Raw genomic sequence first — 21163 nt, 5'->3', positions numbered from 1 at the left:
AGTAGAGATGGGGTTTTGCCATGTTGGCCAGGCTGGTCTCAAACTCCTGACCTCAGGTGATCTGCCCACCTCGGCCTCCCAAAGTGCTGGGATAACAGGTGTGAGCCACCACACCCAGCCCACTGCTCCCTTTTGACCAATAATTTGGGAATGTCATTTTAAAAAAGCTTTAATTCTTTATATAGCCTTTAACTCACCCTTCCAGGAACTTAAAATGTTTTTATTTTTTTCTTGAGACAATGTCTCACTGTGTCACCCAGGCTGGAGTGCAGTGGTGCGAACATGGCTCACTGCAGCCTGGATCTCCTGGGCTCAAGCAATCCTCCCACCTCAACCTCCCACGTAGCTGAGACTATAGGCGCACATTGTCATGCTCGGCTACTTTTAGTATTTCTATTTTCTTGTAGAGACGGGGGTCTTGCTGTGTTGCCCGAGCTGGTCTCGAACTCCTGGCGTCAAGCAATCTTCCCACCTCAGCCTCCCAAAATGTTGTAAAAATTGTGGAGATTTCCCCAACTTATGGCCAAGATGGATTAACCCTCTTGCCTTAAATACCTACAAAACCGTACAACACATACGCAAAGGCAGTTTTTAGACACCGGTCAATAGGTGGCACTAAAGACCGTGATCTCTGTTAGGTGAGAAACCAATGAGGCAAAGTGTTTCCAGCTGCTGCGGGAGGAGGGCAGCCGGGCAGAGCCCAGTGGTCTCCCTGAGTGCAGGAGACAGAGCTGAAAGTGTGAGCAGGCCTGGCCAGGTGCAGTGGTTCACGCCTGTAATCCCAGCACTTTGGGAGGCCGAGGTGGGTGGATCATATGAGGTCAGGAGTTCGAGACCAGCCTGGCCAACATGGTGAAACCCTGTCTCTACTAAAAATACAAAAAATTTAGCTGGGTGTGGTGGTGCATGCTTGTAATCCCAGCTACTCAGGCGGCTGAAGCACGAGAATCACTTGAACCTGGGAGGCGGAGGTTGCAGTGAGCCAAGATCGCGCCCCTGCACTCCAGCCTCGGCCACAAAGTGAGACTCCATCTCAAAAAAAAAAAAAAAAGTTTGAGCAAGCCAAAGCAGCTGGAATTTGCAGGATGGAATCCCGCGGGAGAGATATGCAAAAAAAACCAAACCCTGCAGCTTTGCAAAGGAAACCTCTTGACTCTGAAGCTGAGTGGGATCAGCTCACGCATGGAGGAAATTATCCGAGCAAGACCAGGGGAAGGAATCACACAATAGAAACAGGCAGAATAATTCCAAAGTCTACAAAAAGCTGGGAACCGTTCGTGTTCCCAGCAGGCAAAGTGAAAAACCTCATAATACACGGAGCATTGAGTCAAGCATTCAGAGGGGTATTGCTTTCGTGGTGCGGCAGAATTGGCCCTAGACTAAGGGTTCTGCAAGTCTCAAAAGGACCATGCATCTGGGCGCAGAGGTTCATGCCGGTGATCCCAGCAGTTTGGGAGGCCGAGGAGGGTGGATCACCTGAGGTCAGGAGTTCAAGACCAGCCTGGCCAACATGGTGAAACCCCCGTCTCTACTAAAAATACAAAAATTATCCAGGCGTGGTTGTGCGCACCTGTAGTCCCAGCTACTCGGGAGGCTGAGGTGGGTGCATCGCTTGAACCCAGGAGGCAGAGGTTGCAGTGAGTCGAGATTGTGTCACTGCAGTCCAGCCTGGGTGACAGACTGAGACTCCCTCTCAAAAAAAAAAAAAAAAAAAAAAGGATTATGCCATTTCCAAGTCACTTAACCATGTCCCAGAATAAAGCTCAAGAATATATTTTTTAAACAAGAATATTCAGCACCCAACCAGGTAAAATTCACAATACCTGGTGTCCAGTAAAAAATCACCAGGCATGGCAGGAAGTGTTGGCTCACACTTATAATCCCAGCACTTTGGGAGGCTGAGGCAGGAGAATTGCTTGAGGCCAGCAGTTCAAGACCAGACTGGGCAACATAGCAAGACCTCATCTCTACAAAAGTAAAACTAAAAAATTAGCCAGGTGCGGTGGTGCACACCTGTAGGCCCAGCCAGATGAGAGGCTGAGGTGGGAGGATCACTGAAGCCCAGGAGGTTGAGGCTGCAGTGAGCTATGGTGGTGCTGCTGCACTCCAGCCTGGGCAACACAGCAAGATCCCGTCTCTAAAAAGTAATAATCACCAGGTATGCCAAGAAGCAAGGATTATACCCCAGGAAGAGGAGAAAAACCAATGAAATGAAATGACAAAGATAGAATTAATAAAGAGATTAAAACAGCTACTACAACTATTTGATGTGTTCAAGAAGGTAAATAAAAATATGAGCATGTTAAGGGTAAGTATGATGGCTCACACCTGTAATCCCAGCACTTTGGGAAGCTGAGGCGGGCGAATCATGAGGTCAGGAGTTTGAGACCAGCCTGACCAACACGGTGAAACCCCGTCTCTACTAAAAATACAAAAATTAGCTGGGCGGGGTGGCACATGCCTGTAATCCCAGCTACTCAGGAGGCTGAGGTAGGAGAATCGCTTGAACCCAGGGGGCGGAGGTTGCTGTGAGCCAAGATCGTGCCATTGCACTCCAGCCTGGGCAACAAGAGAGAAACTACATCTCAAAAGAGAGAAAAAAAAGAAAACTCGCTAGGCATGGTGGCTCACACCTGTAATCTCAGCACTTCCTGAGTCTGAGGCAGGTGGATCACTTGAGGTGAGCAAGGTGTCAGAGCCCCAGCACCAGGAAGTGGTCGATTGGAGGGTTGGTAAAAAGAATTTGCTGACATCAGGCTGGGCATGGTGGCTCACATCTGTAATCCCAGCACTTGGAGAGGCCAAGGTGGGTGGATCACTTGAGGTCAGCAGTTCAAGACCAGCCTGGCCAACGATGGCCAGGAGAAATGTAGTGATGGTGTAACCCCATCACTACTAAAAATACAAAAATTAGCTGGGCATGGTGGTATGGGCCTGTAATCCCACCTACTCGGGTGGCTGAGGCATGAGAATTGCTTGAACCTAGAAGGTGGAGGTTGCAGTGAGCCAGGATGGCACCACTGCACTCCAGCCTGGGGCACAGAGAGAGACTCTCTGTCTCTCAAAAAATAAATAAATAAAATAAAAATAAGAAAACTGATGTTCTGAGAGATTAAGTGAATTTCCCAAGGGCAGACAGCTAGAAAAGCCCAAGATAGGATGGGATCTCCTGTCTCCTGAGCTTCTTTCTATCCATTCAAGGTCATATCTAGATAAGAACATGAGGGTTTTTTTTAATTATTATTTTTTAGAGACAGGTTCTCTCTCTGTCACCCAGGCTGAAGTGCAGTGGCACAATTGTATCTCACTACAGTCATGAATTCCTTGGCTCAAGCAATCCTCCCACCTCGGCCTCCCAAGTAGCTGGAACTGCAGGCATGCGCTACCATGCCTAGCTAACTTTTTACATTTTTGTAGACATGGGGTCTCACTCTGCTGCTCAGGCTGGTCTCAAACTCCTGGCCTGCAGCAATCCTCCTGCCTCGGCCTCCCAAAGTACTGGGATTCCAATCGAGAGCCACCGCACCTGGCCAACATGAGAGTTCTTTTTTTTTTTTTTTTTTTTTTTTTTTGAGACAGTCTTGCTCTGTCACCCAGGCTGGAGAGCAGTGGCACGATCTCGGCTCACTGCAAGGTCCGCCTCCTGGGTTCACGCCATTCTCCTGCCTCAGCCTCCCCAGCAGCTGGGACTACAGGAGCCTGCCACCACACCGGCTAATTTTTTTTTATTTTTATTTTTAGTAGAGACGGGGTTTCACCTTGTTAGCCAGGATGGTCTCGATCTCCTCACCTCGTGATCTGCCCACCTCAGCCTCCCAAAGTGCTGGGATTACAGGCGTGAGCCACCGCGCCCGGCTCATTGAAGCTTTTGGGTGACAACGTCTCTTCCTTGATGGTTTTCTTTTTGTTGATTTTTGTTGTTTGTTTTGTTTTTTTGTTTTGTTTTGTTTTTTGAGACAGTTTCAGTCTTGTTGTCCAGGCTGGAGTGCAATGGCGTGATCTCGGCTCACTGCAACCTCCATCTCCCAGGTTCAAGCGATTCTCCTGCCTCAGCCTCACGAGTAGCTGGGATTACAGTCTCCCACCTATAATTTTTGTATTTTTACTAGAGACGGGGTTTTACCATGTTGGCCAGGCTGGTCTTGAACTCCTGATCTTAGGTGATCCACCTGCCTTGGCCTCCTAAAGTGCTGGGATTACAGGCATGAGCCACTGCACCCGGCCAGTGTTTTTTTATTGGATGGTTTTTCCTGGGTTCTGAATCTCATGGGGATGTCTGCCCAATACAAGGAGACCCCCCATAAAGAGAACCCACATCATGGACAAGTGCAGATAGATAAAAATACGGGACCCTGGAGCGAGAGATACCGGCTCTCTCATTATGTGGGGTTTACTTGCAATTTCTCCTTAATTAACTCACTTAAGTCTTCATTAAATGTTGCCTCCAGCTCATCCGTAAGTTGAGACGGAGCCGCTCATATTTCTTGTTCATGAAAAAATCAGCATCCTATAGCATTTTGTTTCTTTTCTGCTATAGCATTTCACATGTGCCTAAGCAGTTTGGGGCTCTCCCGATATGTATATGTATGTATGTATGTATATATGTTTGTATGTATGTATGTATGTATGTGTGTATATATATATATTTTGTTGTTGTTGTTGTTGTTGTTCTTATTGTTCCTGCTCAAAAACTGAAACATTGATTTAGTGACCACAGAGTTGGCCAGAGAGCAAAAACAGCAAGAACAGGTTTTGGGTGAAAACTGCTGGAGAACTTCTTGGCAAGAAGTCCTCAAATGGGGTAGCCTGGAGGTGGCTCACTAATGCTGACACCAAATGTGTGTGCCACAGGTGGTGGTGGTTATAGTTGTTGCTGGTTTTTAGCAGGATGGGAGGGAGATGTGCTTTAAGAATCCCAGTTCTGGCGGAGCACGGTGCTGTGGCTCACGCCTGTAATCCCAGCACTTTGAGAGGCCGAAGCGGGCAGATCACCTGAGGTCAGGAGTTCGAGACCAGCCTGGCCAACACGGTGAAACCCCATCTCTACTAAAAATACAAAATTAGCCGTGCTTGGTGCCACTTGCCTGTAATCCCAGCTACTTGAGAGGCTGAGGCAGGAGAATGGCTTGAACCCAGGAGGCGGAGGTTGCGGTGAGCCGAGATCGCACCATTGCTCTCCAGCCTGGGCAACAAGAACGAAACTCAGTCTCAAAAAAAAAAAAATCCCGGTTCTTGGGGAGGAAGTTGGAATAGAACCAGTTGCGTCATGTGATAGACACTTCCACTGTGTTTTCCAAAGGAAATTTACATTCAGGAAGGAAAACATGTTGAAGAATGGAAGGAGAGCCAAGAGAGTTGCTCAGTACTTGGGTAATGCATTTCTTATTCAGAGGAAAGTGAGTTTAGCAGGGAAGGAGGGTTCCAGTTCCTCCCTCACCAGTGCTTGGCATGGGTCAGCCCTCCTCATTTTGGACATTTTCATTAATGTGTGTTGGCATCTCATTGTGGTTTTATTCATTTATTTATTTATTTATAATTTGTTGTTGTTGTTAGAGACAGGGTCTCGCTATGTTGCCCAGGCTGGTCTCAAACCCCTGGGCTCAAGTTATCCTCCCACCTCGGCCTCCCAAAGCATTGAAATTGCAAGCATCAGCCACCACACTCGGCCTACTTTTTAATTTAAAAAAAATTTTTTAGAGACAGGGTCTTGCTATGTTGCCCAGGCTAGAGTACAGTGGCTATTCAGAGGCACGAACATTGCACACTACAGCCTCAAACTCCTGAGCTCAAGTGATCCTCCTGCCTCAGCCTCCTGAGTGGGTGGAACTATAGGTGTGTGCCACTGGGCCCTCACGGTGGCTTTAATCTTCATTCTCTAAGGATGAATAACGTTAAGCATCTTTTCATGTGCTTGTTTGTCATCCATTTTGGAAGTTCGTTTTAAAGATAGGATCCATACACCAGCATGTTTGTACTGTGAAAGAAGATAAATTATCAGGACCCCGAACTCACTATGCCAAAGAGAAAGTCAAGCTTGGAAACTGAGTCATGCATTACTGCCTTCCCTTTTGTTCCCAAACGGAGAGCTATATTTTCATAACCCCATGTCCTAGCCTCAAGCATAAGCCAGGTGCCCGCCAAGATAGAAGGTTACGTATCTTCCCAGATGGCTCCCTCACAAGTTGCTCACAAAGTGAGACCCTAATTCTTTCAGGATATATCTCCCGCTATAAACTAGCCCTAAAAGCAAGTTCTGTTAAATCTCACACTGACAATGTCAATTACCAGCTTATTTTCACATGGATAGGACAAGGACAAGACCATAAATCATCCTTCCACCTACCCTGAGAAAAATGCAGCATGGCCCTATTCCCCTACTCTCTCTTTTCATGTTTACTTTATGTTATGTAAAATGCAGATTTACTGAGCTCAAGATGAATGCAGCATAAACTGTTTACTCCCTCTTTTCGCGTTTATCTTATGTAAAATGTAGATTCACTGGGCTTAAGATGAATGCATCACAGACTCTACTCCTTTTCAAGTTTACTTTATCTTGCGTAAAATGTAGATCTACTGAGCTCAAGATGAATGCATCATGGACTCCTCTACTCTTTTCACATGTTTATTCTATGTAAAATGTAGATTTACTGAGCTCAAGATGAATGCATCATGGACTCCTCTACTCTTTTCACATGTTTATCCTATGTAAAATGTAGATCTACTGAGCTCAAGATGAATGCATCATGGACTCCTCTACTCTTTTCACATGTTTATCCTACGTAAAATGTAGATTTACTGAGCTCAAGATGAATGCATCATGGACTCTTTACTCCTTTTTTCACATGTTTTACTTTACCTTATGTAAAATGTAGATTTCCTGAGCTGGAGACGAATGTCTCATTGACATGTAAAATGTAGATTTATTGATCGCTAATCAGAGCCTTGAGAGAATGGGACCATTTGCCTCTCTGCCTACCCTCCCTTCCTTTATCCCTCCTGCTTGCTCTTTCCCCTTTAAATAGTGAAGTCCCCAAACCCTCTTTGGAAACTCACAGGTCACAGATGCTCCTGTGGCTGATGTTCCTCCCGGGCGTGTCCTCAAACTGCTGCATCAACCTCAGTCAATGGGGACTCATGCCTCAGTCCCTTTTTCGGTTAATATTATGTTAATGGGAAAGATCTATTAGGGAGAGAGAAATTGATGGCACAGGAGAGGGAAGGGGGAGTACCTGGAGTGATGTGCTTGAGAGGGTGTCAGGAATGGAATCCAGTTTAGATGGTGGAGGGGCTGGCTTTAGATAGGATGTGGATGGTTCATTTTTTTTTTTTTCTCGAGACGGAGTCTTGCTCTGTCACCCAGGCTGGAGTGCAATGGCATGATCTCAGCTCACTGCAACCTCCACCTCCTGGGTTCAAGCAATTCTCCTGCATCAGCCTTCCAAGTAGCTGGGATTACAGGTGCGTGCCACCACGCCCAGCTAATTTTTTGTATTTTTAGTACAGATGGGGTTTCACCATGTTGGCCATGCTGGTCTCAAACTCCTGACCTCACGATCCACCTGCCTCAGCCTCCCAAAGTGCTGGAATTACAGGCGTGAGCCACTGTACCCGGCCTGATGGTTCATTTTATAGCTAAGGCAGGAAGGCAGAGTGAGTGGATGCAGATGCTGGGAGAGGGCCGATGTTGTCTAGGGAACCTGGGGACACTCTCTTCTGGTTGTTACTGTTTTCTCAGTTAAGGAGAAGGCAAGGTCTTCAGCTGAGGATGAAGACATGTTGGGGTTTGAGAAGGAGATCAGGAATGCAAGAATGATCTGGAGAACAACGGGACAAAGAGGGGGCCAGGTGCTGTGGCTCATGCCTGAAATCTCAGCACTTCAGGAGGCCGAGGCAGGAGGGTCGCTTGAGCCCATGAGTTCGAGACCAGCCTGGGCAACATGATGAGATCCCATCTCTACAAAAAATAAAGCATTAGCCAGGCATGGTGGTGTGTGCCTGTGGTCCCAGCTACTGGTTGAGGGGGATGCTATGGTAGGGGAAATCACTTGAGCCCAGGAGGTTGAGGCTGCAGTGAGCTGTGATCGCACCACTGCACTCCAGCCTGGGTGACAGGGGGAGACCTTGTCTCAAAAAAAAAAAAAAAAAAAGAGGAAAAATGACCTTCACGGTGTTCTAAAAAGCAGTGGCTTCCAGTTCAGAAGGGGTTTGCTGCTCTCTGTCTAATGAGTTGGGGTTCTCTTTTCTCCTCCACGTTCTAGGGTTTTGATGCCTCTTAGCATCACCATCTCTCATTTGGGGAGCAATTATGAATCTTTAGTAAAAGCTCAACTTTTTTAAGAAGCAAAACCAGCAAGAAAATTCAGCATGTCCCGGTTTTCTAGACAGCATCCTCAAAGATCACACCCAGGCGCTTAATAATTTAGCCTTTTGGGCAAAGTTCTCATTAGAATAGATCAAATAGGCTGGGCACGGTGGCTCACGCCTGTAATCCCAGCACTTTGGGAGGCCGAGCCAGGCGGATCACCTGAGGTTGGGAGTTCGAGAGCAGCCTGATCAACATGGAGAAACCCCGTCTCTACTAAAAATACAAAATTAGCCGGGTGTGGTGGTGCACGCCTGCAATCCCAGCTACTCGAGAGGCTGAGGCAGGAGAATTGCTTGAACCCGGGAGGCGGAGGTTGCAGTGAGCCGATATCGTGCCATTGCATTCCAGCCTGGGCAACAAGAGTGAAACTCCCTCTCAAAAAAAAAAAAAAAAGAACTAGGGAAATAGAGTGTGATTTCCTGGCAGGAATTTTGACTGGCATGAGACATTTGACTTAAAAGACCTGCGGAAGACAGCGGGCAGCGGCTGTAGTTTGATACCATTGGATATGACCTGGGATTCCCATTAACCAAATTTGGTGTCGTCATGACCCAGTCACCCGATCTAGTCACCCTGAGCCCCTCTGCAACTGCTTCAGGTGTTTCCTGGCCAGTGTCGGCCGACGAGTAGTGTGATTTGCAAATGCCTGCATTATTCATGCTTTTGATCTATTCTAATGAGAACTTTGCCCAAAAGGCTAAATTATTAAGCGCCTGGGTGTGATCTTTGAGGATGCCGTCTAGAAAACCGGGACATGCTGAATTTTCTTGCTGGTTTTGCTTCTTAAAAAAGTTGAGCTTTTACTAAAGATTCATAATTGCTCCCCAAATGAGAGATGGTGATGCTAAGAGGCATCAAAACCCTAGAACGTGGAGGAGAAAAGAGAACCCCAACTCATTAGACAGAGGGCAGCAAACCCTTCTGAACTGGAAGCCACTGCTTTTTAGAACACCGTGAAGGTCATTTATGGTGGCCATCCCATTCCCATAGCTTGTCAGCCAAGGTGTTTTTTTATTAGGCTGGTGCAAAAGTTATAATTGCAAAATTATATTACAGTTGCGATAATGCAAAAACCACAATAACTTTTGCACCAACCTAATTAATAAACATGAGTCACCTCTAGCGATGGGAGAACACTAAATTCATGAAATAAAACATACTCAGCTGCGACCTGGAAGTCCCAGAGAACTGTTCTGGGCTTGGGCAACACATACCCTGTGCATTTAGAGACAGTGAGTTTAACTGTGCATTTAATACATAGGTAACAACAATACTGAAATCTTTTGTTCTTTTATTCATTTTTGGAAAAGAAAATGCATATACACATCTAGATGTAGGTCAAATATGCCACACTCTTGATAATAATAGAGTTGTCTTCATTTGGATAAAGATTTTAATCACTTCAGTCCCATAATTTCAGGGCAGTTTAAAAGCTATTCATGAATAGTATAGGTATTTGTACAAAAGTCCAGTATTTTTCTGCTGGGGGCAGTGGCTCGTGCCTGCAATCCTAGTGTTTGGGGAGGCTGAAAAAGGAGGATTGCTTGAGGCTAGGAGCTGAACACCAGCCTGGGCAACATAGCAAGACCCCCATCTCTACAAAAAAAAAATTTAATTAGCTGGGTGTGGTGGTTAGCACCTGTAGTCCCAGGTACTATAGAGGGTGAGGTGAGAAGGAGCCATTGAGCCCAGGAGTTCAAGGTGACACTGAGCTATGATTGTGCCACTGCACTCCAGCCTGGGCAACAGAGTGAGATGAAGGACAGTAGGAAGGAAGGGGGGAGGGAGGGAGGGAGGAAAGGAGGAAGGGAGGGAGGAAAGAAGGAAGGAAGGGAGGGAGGGGGGAAGAGAAGGAGGAAAGAAGGAAGGAAGAGAGGGAGGGGGGAAGAGAAGGAGGGAAGAAGGAAGGAAGGGAGGGAGGGGGGAAGAGAAGGAGGGAAGAAGGAAGGAAGGAAGGGAGGAAGGGAAGGATGGAGGGAGGGGGGAAGAGAAGGAGGGAAGAAGGAAGGAAGGAAGGAATGGAGGAAGGGAAGGATGGAGGGAGGGGGGAAGAGAAGGAGGGAAGGAAGGAAGGGAGGGAGGGAGGGAAGAAGAAAGAAAGGAAGAAAAGAAGGAAGGAAGGAAGGAAGGAAGTTAGAAAGGAAGGGAGGGAGGGAGGGAAGGAAGGATGTTGAATTTCCTACCTCCTTGATAGGATGGGAGGGATTGGAGTGAAAATTAGGTTGACTTATTATATTAAAAAACCAAATGTGTTGTTTGATTTTCTCACATCTGACCGGTGTACTGAGAATTTAAACTCACTCAACTCCCAGTAATAACTGCTAAAACCATTTGGGTGAATTTCTCTGTAGCCTTTTACTGATATGTGGTGGATTTGTATTGTGTCAATTTAGCAAAACTGGGACTGCATTTCCTATAATTCCCCTCCCTGCCTAGTTCCAGTTTATTGTGAGCAAGAAGACATATCTGTGGAGGGTGGAGGTTGAAACTGGTTACCATGTGACCCACTCCCACAATTGTGTAAGGTCCAGTCCCTATAACCGCCATCCTGTGTCTATAAATATATATTTTCCAATTTACAAAATGCATTTAGCATAGTGCCTGTTTCACTTTACAATATGTGGTGGATATTTTTCCGTATCATTAAGTAGACTTGTAGACTATCCTTTTATTTTTTATGGCCCATCAATTAACAAATCCCTGCACATTGGACGTTGAGGTGATTTCCAATTGCTAAGAGAAGCAAAATCTTTGTGTCCATCTGCAATAGTTTGTTCATTTTTCTTGCAGTTCTTTAAAAAAAATTCCTCCTTGCCTTCTGGCCTGCATTGTTTCTGATCAGAAGTCTGATGTCAGTGGGTGCAGTGGCATGCACCTGTAATCCCACCTACTCAGGAGGATTGCTTGGGCCCAGGAGTTCAAGACAAGCCTGGGCGACATAGCAAGACCCCATCTCAAAAAAAAAAAAAAAGAGAGAGAGAAGTCTGATGTCAATCTTTTCTTTGTTCCTCTGAACATATTGTGTCTCTTTTTTCTGGCTGCCTTTATGATCTTCATCTTCTCTTTATCACTGGTTTTAAACAATTTTATAATAATGCGCCCTTTATACATGTTGGCTCTTCCTCCTCCTCCTCCTTTTTCCTCCTCTTATTTTTTCTGGAGGTTCATTGAGCTTCTCGAGCCTACTTTCATCCAATGTGGAAAATTTTCTGCCATTATTTCTTTAAATATTTTTCTGTTTCTTCCTCTTTCTCCTTTCCTCTGAGACTCCAATTACATGTATATTAGGCCACTTGAAGTTGTCCAATAGCTCACTGATGTGTGGTTTTATTTCTTCCAGAACTGTTTCTCTCTGCGTTTCAGCTTGTATCTTTTCTATTGCGATGTGGGGGTGTTTGGGAGGGGATTGGTTTTGTTTTGGGGGGTTGTTTTTTTTTAAGACAGGGTCTTGCTATATTGCCCAGGCTGGAGTGCAGTGGCACAATCTTGGCTCAATGCAGCCTTGACCTCCTGGGCTCAGGTGATCCTCCCTGGTAGCTGGGACCACCAAACCTGGCTACTTTTTAAAATTTTTTTTGTAGAGATGGGGTTCCACCATGTTGTCCAGGCTGGTCTCAAACTCCTGAGCTCAAGTGGTCCACCCACCTCAGCCTCCCCAATTGTTGGGATTACAGGAGTGAGCCACTGTGCCTGGCCTCTTTCCCACTGCTCTGTTTTCAAACTCATTACTCTTTTTTTCTTCAGTGTCTAATTTGCTAATCCCATCCAGTGTATTTTTCATCTCTAGCTTCACTGTGTTTTGTTGTTGTTGTGTTGTTTTGTTTTTTTGGAGACAGGGCCTACCCAGGCTGGAATGCAGTGGCAAGATCATAGCTCACTGCAACCTCAACCACCTGGGCTCAAGCGATCCTCCTGCCTCAACCTCCTGAGTACCTGGAGTCACAGGCATGCACCACCACACCCAGGTGAACTTTTTAATTTTTGTAGAGATGGGGGTCTCACTATGTTGCTCAGGCTGGTCTTGAACTGCTGGCTTTAAATGGTCTCCCACCTCAGCCTCCCAAAGTGCTGGGATTACAGGTGTGTGCCACTGCGCCCAGCCACTCTCATCTTTATTTCAGCCTTTTCTTCCCCCAACAATGCTCTAGTAAGCTCAGGAAGACACAGCCAGCCAAAGGTCTAAAGGGCTTTTGCCATCAATTTCACTGAGTAATTTAGAGCAAGTGTCTAAGAGTGAGGGGGAAAAAAGACATAGCCAATAGTCTCTCAGATAATTTTAAGGAATTTTCCTCTCCTGCAGCATTTGGATAAGAAATGATGTAGCTTCTGTCTTCCTTTGAGAGTCAGTTAGAAGGCACTGGGAATGTGAAGTCTGACACCCATAACAGCTCTGGGCTACCCAGAAAGTCAGCTAAACCAATACTCATGCCAAGAGCTACTGAGTCCAGGCCAGTCACAGTGGCTGACGCCTATAATCCCAGCACTTTGGGAGGCCAAGTCAGGTGGATCACCTGAGGTCAGGAGTTTGAAACCAGCCTGGCTAACATGGTGAAACTCTGTCTCTACTAAAAATACAAAACTTAGCCAGGCATAGTGGTGTACGCCTGTAATCCCAGCTACTTGGGAGGCTGAGACAGGAGAATTGCTTGCACCCAGGAGGCAGAGGTTGCAGTGTGCCGAGATCGCGCTATTGTACCCCAGCCTGGGCAACAGAGTGAGACTCTGTCTCAAAACAAACAAACAAACAAACAAACAAACAAACAAAACAAAACAAAACAAAAACGACTGAGTCCAAAGTTCTAAATAGCTGGGTTGACTTCATACCATTGGCATTCTGAATACAATACTAACAGAAAGCTGCAGGAAGAAAAGAGAGAAGAGAGGAACTCAGGAACCATGAATGTTCCCCACAAGGGGGTGCCAGGCCCTCCTAGACCCACCTGTGTACCTACCCCTTCCCCAAGGCCATTGGCAGCTGGAGTCTTAAAATACTTCCTGCAGCTCTAGCTGGGCATGGTGCCTCATGGCTGTAATCCCAGCACTTTGGGAGACCGAGGCAGGCGGATCACTTGAGGTCAGGAGTTCAAGACCAGCCTGAACAAAGTGGTGAAACCCTGTCTCTACTGAAAATACAAAAATTATCCAGGCATAGTGGTGTGCGCCTGTAGTCCCAGCTACTCAGGAGGGTGAGACAGAAGAATCACTTGAACCCGGGAGGCGGAGGTTGCAGTAAGCCGAGATGGCGCCACTGCATTCCAGCCTGGGCAACAGAGACTCCATATAAAAATAAAAATAAAATTTAAAAATTTAAAAAATATATTTCCTGCAGCACTGTATCCTCCCCTATGATCTCACTCCCACCTGCACCCTTCTCCAGTCCCCTCCCACCTGCACCCACCTGCATTACCCCAGAACAGTTTCTTCTGCACTACCCAGGAACAACTCACCGCCCCACCCATCATCTGCACGTGCTCACCCTGGCGGCCTCATCCTAACCTCTCGGAAGCATTCAACTTGCCGGGTCCATTCTCGAAGCATTCGTACCCTCGCTCCCGCCCCTGACATTGGCTGACCCAGGACAAGAGCACAGAGGCCCACGTGCCACGTGTGTGAATTGCAAGTGAAACTGACAAGTGGTTAAATACAGTATGTTTGTGCCATCCTCCAGCCTTGACAAGAGTATTCTCATAGCAACAAAACCATAGCTATGACATCTTTGCTTTGTTTTCTTTGTTATTATATATTTTGGGCAGAGGAGTAGGCTGACATTTGCAGAATCCTTTATTTTTATTTTTATTTTATTTTATTTTATTTTTGGAGACACGGTCTCGCTCTGTCACCCAGGCTGGAGTGCAGTGGCATGATCATGGCTCACTGCAGCCTTAATCTCCCAGTCTCAAGCCATCCATCCTTCCACCTCAGGATCCTGAATAGCTGGGACCATAGGCTTGTACCACCCCGCCTGGCTAATTTTTAAATTTTTTTTAGAGACAGAGTCCCACTATGTTGCCCAATCTGGTCTCAAACCCCTGGGCTCAAGCGATCCTCCCTGCCTCAGCCTCCCAAAGTGCCAGGATTACAGGCGTGAGCCACTGCCCTCAGCCTTTGCAGAATTCTTTATGCATTCTCATAGCAGCCTGCCCATTGGCTGGGGCCAGAACAAGCCCTTATTAATAATAATTTCTTCTCACTGGGGTTCTGAGCTCTGTGTCTTACAAAATAAGCCATTAGTCCAGGCCGTGTAGGAAAATCAGGGAACCAGAGATTTCAGCACACATCTGAAGGTTGGTACATTCTGGCCATCTAATCTCTGAAATTTAGTTTATCTTCATCTGTAAAATGGGAGCATCAATACCTGCCTTAATGTTCTGAGCAGTGAGGTATCTTGTGGAAAATGTTTGCTGCTTTGCTGAGTACAGAAGTGCTTGACATGTCAGCGCAGAGGCTTAACACATGTTAACATAAGTATGCAGTCTTAGCCAATGTTTAATCTGGGCACCCCATGGCCCACTCAAATTGACATACAACATTAACTATCACAACTACCGCATGAAATTCTTGTAAATATCACGCTAATTGGTGAATATCTTTTTTTTTTTTTTTAAAGACCGAGTTTCGCTCTTGTTGCCCAGGCTGGAGTGCAATGGCACGATCTCAGCTCACCGCAACCTCCACCTTCCAGGTTCAAGCGATTCTCCTGCCTCAGCCTCCTCCCCAGTAGCTGGGATAACAGGCATGGTAATCCACAAATTAAAATGCCCAGAAAGCCGGGCACAGTGGCTCACACCTGTAATCCCAGCAGTTTGGGAGGCCAAAGCGGGAGGATGGCTTGAGCCCAGGTGTTCGAGACCAGCCTGGGCAACATAGTGAGACCCCCCCCGCCCCCGTCTCTACAAAAAATAAAATAAATTGGCTGGGTGTGGCGGCGTGTGCCTATAGTCACAGCTACTCGGGAGGCTGAGGTGGGAGGATCACTTGAGCCCAGGAGGCAGAGGCTGCAGTGAGCCATGATTGAACCACTGCACTCAAGCCTGGGTGACAGAGTGAGTCCTTGTCTCAAAAAAAAAAAGAGAGATAGGGGTCTCACTCTGTTGCCTAGGCTGGTCTTAAACTCCTGGCTTCAAGCAAACCTCCCAAAGTGCTGAGATTATAGGTTTGAGCCACCGCACCCTGCCTGACCTGGGATATCTCTCCCTTGTTCGTCTCGGGGATAATAATATTTCAGAGTTGTTGCCATGGTTAAATGACACGACATCATGTTGGTGAACTGGGCAGTGTTGCACACACCTGCCGAGAGCAGGGCAGGCTTCACGGGTGTGAGACCTGTGGTCTTCAGGGTCCTGCACTTAGAAAGCCTGCACACTTGATTCAATCCGCTGAGGCCCCCATAGTGAAATTCTCTGAACGAGAGGACTTGCATTTCCTTTTTTCTTTCTTTTTTTTTTTTTTTTTTTTTTTTTTAGGGATGGGGTCTTATTATGTTGCCCAGGCTGGAGTGCAGTGGCTATTCACAAGCATAATCCCACTACTGATCAGCACAGGAGTTTTGACTTGCTCCGTTGCCAGCCTGGGCTGGTTCACCCTCCTTAGGCAACCTGATGGTCCCCTGCACCCAGGAGGTCACCATATTGATGCCAAACTTACTGGAGACACCCAATCGGCAGAGCGCACTGCAGCCCAGAGCTCCCGGGCTCAAGCAATCCTCCTGCCTCGGCCTCCCGAGTAGCTGGAACTACAGACACCAGCCACCGCGCCTGGCAGGACTTGCATTTTCACCGTGCACCGGAGCCCACAGATTACGGGTCCAGCGGTAATCAGGGGACTTGTGCCATTTCCACACCCACCGTAGGTCACGAGGGATGCATTTTGCCCTGCCCCGTGGGTAATCAAAGCTGTAAACCCAGGAGAGGTCAGCTCTTATAGATGGGGGCTGTGCGCTCCTGGGGATCCCCCATCCTTGTTATTCATTCGTTCCATTGGGAAACACACAAGCTGTCCTTTTCACGCAGCCCTAAGACACTTTACGGTCTTCGTTTGTAAATAGCAGTCACTTCGTCTCACGAAGGAGCTTGTCCCAAACCCCCATGTGTAAACTTATTTAACCAATTATTGCTCAGTCTGTGAGTGGGAAAGGAAATCCACTCGTAGAGAAGTATCTCATTTATAAATAAACACTCCCATAACTCTGGATCCCACCACATCCCCCACGTCACTACACGGAGACGGCTGGATGCAGAAACTCAGATTCAGAGAGCCAGTTCATTGACTGCTCAAATGTGTTCATTGAATAGTTACACTGTGACAAGGAATGTGCCAATGAAAGACCGAAGATAAAAATGGACGATGGGGCTGGGCACGGTGGCTCACACCTGTAATACCACCACATTGGGAGGCCAAGAAGGGAGGATGGCTTGAGCCCAGGAGGTCAAGACTGCGGTGAACCACAATCGCATCATTGCACTCCAGCCTGCATGACAGAGCCAGACCCTGAATGTACAAAAATTAAATTAAAAAATTAAGGCCAGGCGCAGTGGCTCATACCTGTAATCCCAGCATTTTGGGAGGCTGAGGCGGGTGGACCACTTGAGGTCAGGAGTTCAAGACCAGCTTGGCCAACATGGTAAAACCCTGTCTCTACTAAAACTACAAAAAATTCACAGGGTGTGGTGGTGCACACCGGTAATCCCAGCTACTTGGGAGGATGAGGCAGGAGAATCGCTTGAATCTGGGAGGTAGAAGTCGCAGTGAACCTAGATCTTGACATTGCACTCCAGACTGGGCAACAAGAGCAAAACTCCATCTCAAAAAGAAATTTTTTTTTAAATTAAATTTAATTTAATTTAAAAATCAGCCTGGTGGTGGCACATGCCTGTAGTCCCAGCTACTCAGGAGACTGAGGCAGGAGGACCACTCAAGCCCAGAAGCCTGGATAATTATTTAGTTATTTTCATTTTTTGTAGAGATGGGTTCTTGCTTTGTGACCCAGGCTGGTCTCAAACTTCTGGGCTCAAGCAATGCTCCTGTCTCGGCCTCCTAAAATGTTGGGATTACAGGCATGAGCCACCCAGTCCAGCCATGCTTGGGTTTTTTCAAAACCCATCTGGCTAGGTTGGAGGTGACCCCGCGTGGAGAAGGGTTAAGAGGCCACCACAGTTGTTTCCATTCCCAAAAGAGATGCTGGTGGCTTGGGCTGGGGTAGTGACGGTGGTCCATGAAGAGAAGATGAAGTTAAGAGATATTTAGGAAGACATCTGTTGAGAGAACATGGAAGTAGGTCCACGGTGCCCTCAACTAGCCCATCATACATGATGGAAGGAGGGTCTCCCATGCAGTCAAGAGTTTTGTCCCCACAAGGGCAGCCAGGCTGGGCGCGGTGGCTCACGCCTGTAATCACAGCACTTTGGGAGGCTGAGGTGGGCGGATTACTTGAGGTCAGGAGTTGGAGGCCAGCCTGACCAACACGACGAAACCCCGTCTCTACTAAAAATAATTAAAAAATTAGCCGGGCATGGTGGCAGGCACTTGTAATCCCAGCTACTCGGGAGGCTGGGGCAGGAGAATTGCTTGAACCCGGGAGATGGAGGTTGCAGTGAGCCGAGATCGAGCCACTACATTCCAGCCTGGGTGACAGAGCGAGACTCTGTCTCAAAAAAAAAAAAAAACGATCTACTTCCACATCCTCCTATTCTTTCCTGGGAGCAATTAGGAATTGGTGGCCAAAATAATGAAGACTACTGAATCAACGTTTAAAAATTGTTAATATATACATATACATGATATACATAAGCATTACATTACATAAATATGCAAATATGATAAACAACACATCATTATGCATATGCAACATATGTCAGATGCATAACATGATATGCAACATAAAATACATAATATGAAATTTACCATCTTAATAATTTTCTTTTTTTTTCTTTGGAGAGACAGGGTCTCATTCTGTTAACCAGGCTGGAGTGCAGTGGTGTGATCACAGCTCACTGCAGCCTCAAACTCCTGGGCCTAAGTGATCCTCCCACCTCAGCCTCCCGAGTAGCTGGGACCATAGATGCACGCAACCATGTCTGGCTAATTTTTTTTATTTTTTGTAGAGACGGGGTAGTGCTTTGTAACCCAGGCTGGTCTCAAACTCCTGGCTTCAAGCAATTCTCCCGCCTCGGCCTTCCAAAGTGCTGGGATTGCAGACATGCACCGCCTCACCCGACCCATCTTAAACCTTTTGAAGTTCAGTGGCATTAAATATATTCACATTGTGCAACTGTCACCACCATCCATCTCCAGAACTTTCTCATCTTCCCAATCTGAAACTCTGTCCCCATTAAACACTCAATCCCATTACCCCTCCCCCCAGCCCTGCTAACCACCATTCTGTCTGTCTCTGTCAGTTTCAATATTCTAGGTACCTCGTATTAGTGGAATTATACAATATTGTCTCTTTGTGTGAATCTATCTATCTATCTATCTATCTATCTATCTATCTATCTATCTATATATATTTTTTGAGACGGAGTCTTGCTCTGTCACCCAGGCTGGAATGTAGTGGCACAATCTCGGCTCACTGCAACCTCCACCTCCCGGGTTCAAGCAATTCTCCTGCCCCAGCTTCCCAAGTAGCTGGGATTACAGACACCCACTACCATGCCCGGATAATTTTTTTGTATTTTTAGTAGAGACAGCGTTTCGCCACGTTGGCCAGACTGGTCTCGAACTCCTGACCTAAGGTGATCTGCCCACCTCAGCCTCCCAAAGTGCTGGGATTACAGGTGTGAGCCACGGCACCCGGCCTGAATCAATATTTGATGCTCAGATTGCACATAATGGAATTCAAGTTGTCATCTTAAGTGCCTCCTTGATTCAGAAAACATGTTCACTGAATATGTTATCTTTTTAAAATTTAAATAAATACAATATTTTTCTATAGAGATGGGAGTCTCACTACATCACCCTGGCTGGTCTCGAATTCCTGGGCCCAAGCAATCTTCCCATCTCGGCCTCCCAAAGTGTTGGGATTATAGGCATGAGCCACCACTCCTGGCCTCGTCTCTGGTATCTTTATTTTCTATCAGAAAAATAGCATGAACATAAAAAGTATCTTGGTTTAACCCATATGCTACTTTGATTTAAATGAGCAGATTTTTTAAAAATGTTTTATCTCTATGGACAATTGTAAACACTCCCAAAGAAAAAGAACGGGCTCAGCTAGTTTCTATGGCAACTTAATGTCAGAAACCTAATTCAAAACTCTTAAGACTTATTTTCAGAAACTTTTTTTTTTTTTTGAGACAAGGCCTCACTGTGTCACCCAGGCTGGAGTGCAGTGGTGCAATTGTAACTTGCAGCAGCCGGTACTTCCCAGCCTCAATCAATCTTCCCACCTCAGCCTCCTGAGCAGCTGGCACCACAGGCATGCGCCACCATGCCTAGCTGATTTATTTTTTTTTCCGAGACAGAGTCTCGCTCTGTCACCCAGGCTGGAGAGCAGTGGCATGACCTCAGCTCACTGCAACCTCTGCCTCCCGGGTTCTAAGTGATCCTCCTGCCTCAGCCTCCGGAGTAGCTGGGATTACAGGCATGCACCACCACGCCGGGCTAATTTTGTATTTTTAGTAGAGACAGGGTGTCACCATGTTGGCCAGGCTGGTCTCGAACTCCTGACTTCAGGTAATCCACCTGCCTCGGCCTCCCAAAGTGCTGGGATTACAGGCGTGAGCCATCGCACCTGGCCAGGGCTGATTTATGATTATTATTTTTTTGTAGAGACAGGACCTTGTCATGTTGTCCAGGCTAGTCTTGAACTCCTGGGCTCAGGCAATCCTCCCACCTTGGCTTCCCAAAGTGCTGAGATTACAGGCATGAGCCACCACACCCAATCTTTAGAAACTTCTTTAAGGGGCTGGGCGAGGTAATGCTGGTTGGGAATCGTATTTTCAACTTCTTTTTGCTATTTTTATTTATTCATTCATCAAATAACTGCTGAGCGCCTAAATCTAGGTCAGTCCTGGGCTAGGCACTGGGGAATAAAATGTGGACAAGAGATAGGGTGCCGGCTGGAGGTTTGGTCATTTAAGAGAGGCTGCAGGTATCCCTGAGAGAAACTCTTCACTGACGACACTAGGGGGTATACCATCCTGGTAGGAGAATATATTTGGGGCAAAGTGAAGATGCCCACTGTTTTACCCAGGAAAGAGTCTGAGGTCTTGCTCTAGGTATCCTGAATTGTCTACTTATTTATTTATTTATTTTTTGAGGTAGAGTTTTGCTCTTGTTGCCCAGGCTGGAGTGCAATGGCATGATCTCGGCTCACCACAACCTCCACCTCCCCAGTTCAAGTGATTCTCCTGCCTCAGCCTCTCGAGTAGCCAAGATTACAGGCATGTGCCACCATGCCCAGCTAATTTTATATTTTTAGTAGAGACGGGGTTTCTCCATGTTGGTCAGGTTGGTCTCGAACTCCCGACCTCAGGTGATCTGCCTGTCTCAGCCTCCCAAAGTGCTGGGATTACAGGCATGAGCCACCGCACCCGGCCTGAACTGTCTACTTCTAAGCCACTGTATGTTTCTCATTGCAACATGGGATCTATTTTTGCACTTTTTAAAAACTTCAGGCTGGGCACAGTGGCTTACGTCTGTAATCTCAGCACTTTGGGAAGCCGAGCAGGGTGGATCGCTTGAGTCCAGGAGTTTGAGACCAGCCTGGGCAACATCGTGAGGCCCCTGTTTCTACCAAAAAAAATACAAAAAATTAGCCAGGTGTGGTGGTGTGCGCCTGTAGTCCCAGCCTCCTGGGAG

General features: G+C 46.8%; 1 protein-coding gene across 2 annotated transcripts in view; it reads left to right on the top strand.

Annotated features, from left to right (window-relative positions):
- Positions 1-21163, top strand: part of OCM2 (oncomodulin 2) — a 60162-nt gene that overhangs the window by 29797 nt on the left and 9202 nt on the right. The window lies entirely within an intron of this gene.

This window comes from Pan paniscus, chromosome 6 (assembly GCF_029289425.2).
Source record: "Pan paniscus chromosome 6, NHGRI_mPanPan1-v2.0_pri, whole genome shotgun sequence".
Taxonomy (NCBI): Eukaryota; Metazoa; Chordata; class Mammalia; order Primates; family Hominidae; genus Pan; species Pan paniscus.
Note: the sequence above shows the minus strand (reverse complement) of the source record. Positions and strands in the feature narration are given on the sequence as shown.